This window comes from Macaca thibetana, chromosome 12, assembly GCF_024542745.1.
Source record: "Macaca thibetana thibetana isolate TM-01 chromosome 12, ASM2454274v1, whole genome shotgun sequence".
In the NCBI taxonomy this organism is placed as follows: domain Eukaryota; kingdom Metazoa; phylum Chordata; class Mammalia; order Primates; family Cercopithecidae; genus Macaca; species Macaca thibetana.
Window position 1 is genome coordinate 32,398,183 of NC_065589.1, and position 5,955 is coordinate 32,404,137.

A 5,955-nucleotide genomic window follows, 5' to 3' on the forward strand; every position below is an offset into this window, starting at 1 on the left:
GTTTTTTGTTTTATGGGTGTTTTTATTCTGTTGCCCAGGCTAGAGTGCAGTGGCATAATCATGACTCACTGCAGCCTCCAACTACGGAGCTCAAGCGATCCTCTTGCCTCAGCCTCCCTTCAAGGAGGGACTACAGGTGTGCACACCATGGCTGGCTTGTTTTTAACACTTTTACTGTGGGCAACTAGCATGTAACTTTACCTCTGAGTCTTTTTATCCGTAAAGTGAAAATGATAATACCTACCTCAGAATTGTGGGGATTAAAGGAAACGGAAATGTTAACCCTCAACAGATGGCCACTAATAATACACTTTTCAAAAAGCAAAAACCATAGAACTTTGCAGTAAAAATGAGACACTGGATTTTACCCTATCCATTCTTCTAATTTTGTATTTAAGCATCTCTGAAGCTAAAATAATTGTCAGTAGTCACACAGCTAGTAGCTAGTTAGAAATAAACCAGATCTCACTAAATCAATATTCTAATAGAAAAATAATTCAACCACCTACTATTTGCTTTAGCTTTGAGGTTGGGCTTTATGAACTCCATAATTATTCTCTGAATCAATCACAAATGCAGTCTGATTCTTAATGAGGCAAGTTGAAATTGGAAAAAACTGTGGTCCAATAAATGCTACTTATTAGGGCTTGGGAGATTCAGAACCATGAACTCTACTTTTTACTCAATTTGTTAAGGGGGAAAAAGTCAATAAGATGATGTGGTTTCTGTATAGATTTCATCCACCAAATGTGGATTATGACTTATAGACAGCTCAGGAGAAGAAATAAACCTTAGTTGACCGAAGAACCTTGGTAAGCAAATTATTGGAGATAGTGGATGTGTCAACTTAGGGCCAAAATCTTGAGGAGGAACTGTGGTGTCATTAAATAATGTGAAAGCCACTTACTTCAAGTGCTTACTATTGAAAAGTTTTCAAGTAGTTATCACACACATGAACTGATTTATGTAAATGTAAGGGGAAACAATCCTGAGTCTTAATTGCAGGTTTAACAAGTTGGCTTTTACATATGGTTTTGCTTATATTTAATCTTTATTGTTGACTTTTTAATTTTTTATTTTATTGTTTATTTATTGTATAAGCAAAGTGTAGTCAGAGAAGAAAAATAAAAATATAGATTAGCAAATAAAATTAACTCATAATTCTACCACTCAGAAATAACTATTAACACAAGTATGCACACACAGACACACACATGTTAATTCACACACTTAAATTCTTATTTTGCTCTATGACAAAGGGAATTAACATAAGCTTTTAAACCTAATATAGTACTTCATTATATCAAAAAAATTCATAAAAATGAAAAAGATATTTCATACTATACACTTCAAAATTTCACAATTATTGTGCTAAGTACTTAATTACCCAACAATCCCTTTTCTTCAGGAATGTATAAAGGCGTTATGACAACAAATTCAACTATAATTCAACAAGCTTTATTAAACACTTTTAATTGTTCCAATATTTAAGAAAATATAAAATAAGGACTATATTTTTAAGGAATTATTCCTGCAAGGAGCACACAAAAATTTCAACTTGGGCAAAATGATTGATAGGAAGCAAGAAATACACATTGAATTTCTGATCAATGTCCCTCTTCAGTGTTTCCATTACAAAGTGGCAACAACACTTCCTAACTCCTCCTTCATAACAGTATTATAAAAGCAGATAAATTTCATTATGCACTTTGCTCTCTCAATATTTTTTAAAGTTTGCTGTCACCTACTTGCTATTCCAGTCCTCTGGATAGATGGAATTTCTACTATAGTTTGCAGACACAGAAGATGAATTTTTAAATTTTATATATCTAGAGAGAAATCAATCTTTTTGTGGGGTAGCAGGAAGGACAATTGATGAAGCCACTTTTAACCTACTTTGTAAGTTTGGGCTCTTTTACATTTTTTTCTAACTTGGTTTAGTATCTCCTTAATACTACAAGGTGCCTTATACACTGCTGCTTCTTTTGCTTGGAGTTCTCTTCCCCTTCCCTTCACCTATAAACTCCCCTCTTCCTGTGGTTCCCAATCCAATTATCCCTTCCTTAAGGAGGCCTTTGCCAATGCCTACAAGTCAGTTTTCCCAGCTCCCATGTTTGCATATTCCCAGTTTATATCCTCTTTCAAATGTCTCAGTTTTCCAAGGGAACAAGAACCAAATTCATCTTGTTCAACCAGTAATACTAATGCCTATCATATAATAGGTGAGAAATACATGTGGAATGAGTGAATGCCTGTGGTTGCCTGGTCAGTGAAATGAAGGAGAAATACTGGTCGCTCTCATTTCCCAGGCCCAACATTTCCAAATAGAAAATAATTATTTTATCTTAGCCAAAAGAACCGAAAAACTTATACTATCATACAAGAAATAGATTAATAACGTGGCAAAGCTTGGCTATGTGGCAAAAGAAACACAATGGATTAGAGATAGACTACAATAGACCAACTTTAGTAATGATTTTTTTTTTCCTTTTGCCATTCCCTGCATTTTGGTATCTAAAAAAACTTAAGCAAATGGTACAGTTACGTATGAGGAATACTTGGAAGATCTGGACACACAGCATGTCAGCTGTCACCAAGAACATGAATCCTCAGCTGTTGCCCTTTTTTTCTCCTTAGAAGTAAGTCCTGTCACACAGCACTATAAAAAGGAGGGGGCATGTCAAGAGAAATTTCATTTTGTTCTGATTATCATATTAAGTTACTCATGATCATTGTTTCAGAACACCTCTAAATTTGTTCTCCACGTGTAATTTCTATGAAACTAATAATGCCTATGTGACATACATATACATTGTGTCCAATAGGATCAACCATTTCAAAAAGACCTCAGTGCTATAAATTGTGAATATTTTTAGACTTTCCTTCTATAATATACCAGACCCCAAACACAAAGAATGTTGACTAAGAATGAGATCTTACACCTCTTTTCTTTGAAGTTTCAGATTTTCTACGTTTTGTTGTTGTTGTTGTCATTGGTTTGTTTTAGTTCTTGGTTGTTTTTTCTAAAATAAACTTTTTATTTTAGAATACTTTTAGATTAGCAAAATAGTTGAGAGGAGAGTTCAGAGAGTTCTTAAGTATCCCACACCAAGTTTTCTCTATTGTTAACATCTTACAGTATATGGTACATTTGTCATAACTAATGAGCCAATATTGATGCATCATTATTAGCAAAAGTCTATGTTTTATTCAGATATGCTTAGTTTTCACCTATGTCTTTTTTGAGATGGAGTTTCACTCTGGTCACCCAGGCTGGCGTGCAGTGGCATGATTTCAGCTTACGGCAACCTCCGCCTCCCGGGTTCAAGCGACTCTGCTGACTCAGCCTCCCGAGTAGCTGGGACTACAGGCATGCCACCATACTCAGCTAATTTTTGTATTTTTAGTAGAGACATAGTTTGGCAATGTTGGCCAAGATGTTCTCCATCTCCTGACCTTGTGATCCGCCCTCCTCGGCCTCCCAAAGTCCTGGGATTACAGGAGTGAGCCACAGTGCCCGGCCACTAATGCCCCTTTCTTTTCGGGATTCCATCTAGGATACTACATTACGCTTACTCACAATGTTTCCTTAAGCTTTTCAAGGCAGTAAAAGCTTCTCAAACAGTCCTCATTTTGGTAACATTGACAATTTTAAGAAGTTATTGTCAGAAATTTTGTAGAATATTCCCATAATTTGGGTTTGATGGGTGCTTTTCCTCATGATTAGACTGGGCTATGGGTTTTTGGTGGTCAAAGACTACCTCAACCACATGGTCAAGGTTAACATCAAAGTAATGTCATGCTATGCTAAGAGCAGATACCCTTGATATGATAAGAATGGTACTTTGTGATTTCTACTTTGAGGGAAAAATTCTACACCAACATATATTCCTCTGTGCATTCACAAATCAGTAATATATGTAGTTAATAACACAAAGGGATTTAGATATATAGTAGAATCAAGCAATTTCCCTTCATATTATGAAATAAAGTGCTCCTATTTCAAATTTGGGGTATTTGAGTTTTTAAGCCCAAGATCATTGGTGACATTACTAATGTAAAGCATATTTGGAGTGAGTGGATAAAACTTATGGATTAATATATTTTATATTGTTTTAATTTCTTTTTTGAATGCAAGGAAGATCAAAATATTTTTGCCCAGAACACATAAATCTCCTTTATCTGTTTAACTTTGTCATAGATTTTAAGGGGTTTGTGCACATGAAACAAAGTATTGATGCAAACTATGAGTTAAAGCAAAATATATCTATCTATCAGTAATTGCAGAAAATCCCAGTCTATCTTTGAATGATCCAAAGGAAAACTGGTGAACAAATTTCTGCTATTTATGAAGATATTTCTGTTATAAACATAGCATTATTTTTAAAATCTATTCTGATTATTTAAATATGAGAATATTCTAGGTAAAATATGTTCAGATTCTTCTGTCTTGTATGTAAAAAATGAGCACCAGCAGCTAAATTTAGGTAATGATTGAGTCCTTGGTATGGGGAAACAAGGGAAAGAGCTATCAAAATGTTTTTCCTGTAACATATATGGATAAAATAATCCAGTAGTTCATGCCACCATGTGAAATAGGAGACTGATTAATTGTGGGTCAATTGTAACTAAGGTGAATTATTTCTGCTCTGAGAGTCTTAATCTTGCTTAGTTGTAATATATGGCAGAAATAGTGACCTTCTCCAAGTTGGTGAATGCTTTTATATCAGACCCAAGAAAGTGGCTAATGAATCTATATCTTTAAACACAACTACATTTAACAATTAGAATATGTGTGTATTTATAATACATTTGTATACTTGTATGGATGTATATATACACACATAAAGTAAATGTATATGTGATGTATATATACCCCTTATATATCTAAAATGTATAAATGTGCTTTTAAAACCCAAACTATTTTTTAAACCAGTTAATAACTACTCATTAATTAAATATTTCACAAGTTAAAACAACAGAAATGAGAGTGGGATTGAGCAATAACTGATTACTAATTGTAATCCCCTCTCTGGGCAGAATTTACCACATGCAAAGTTATAAAGTGCCCATTGGTTGTTTTATATTTCTTAATATGAGTCTAGCCTTGCAAACGGAGGAAACCAAGGACAGAAAAGGAAAAACTTTCAAGTTACCACAACTTGCACAGTGTTGATAATTAAAGCTCTTTTCTCTCTTTATGTCTCTAAAAACGTATTTTGTCTCTCTCATATGGACAAAAGATTTATGTGATAATGAGACTTTGCACCATTTAGAAAATAAATATCTACTTTTATTGAAAGCTACTTTACTATTAGAAAATTTGTTTTGCAAGAAGGTAAATCTTGCTGTCATTTCCATCCATTTGATATGCTCCATTAAATTATACAAAGAAAGTTAAATTATAGGAAGTCATGTTGAAGTTATTTTAGCATAGAATTCACTACAATTAAAGGAGAGAAAGACTGCCAGAATCTGTGCTCCCTAGAAGGGAAGCCACTTTAAGACATGATGGGCTTTCCTTATATGTCTGCTTTTTTATTTTTAACCACCACCACCTCTTTGCTGACCAACACTTCCTTGCAAATTATGGCAATGAGGGAGGAGCATGAGCAAAGAACCTGTGTGAAAGTTGGTGATACTCCCTGACAAAATTCCAAGTTGAAATGGAATCCTTCAGTAAAGTCTCTTAGGCAAGGAGGGAAAAAAAGATTTACAACTTCAGCAGAACTGTAATTCTACCAAGAAAAAGTACAGTCAATCTACCTCACTGTCATCAAAGGATCTGAAGCTGGCTCTGTCATATTTCTTTCTCCTTTATATATGGAGGTGTGGGGGGGAAAAAAAAAGGAGAGAGAGTTAAAAAAAAAATTGATGAAGCCCTGACCCTTTAGATTCCATTTATAGCCTGAGCCGGAATGCCATCCCCCTTGACTAGAGAACTATCCAATCCAG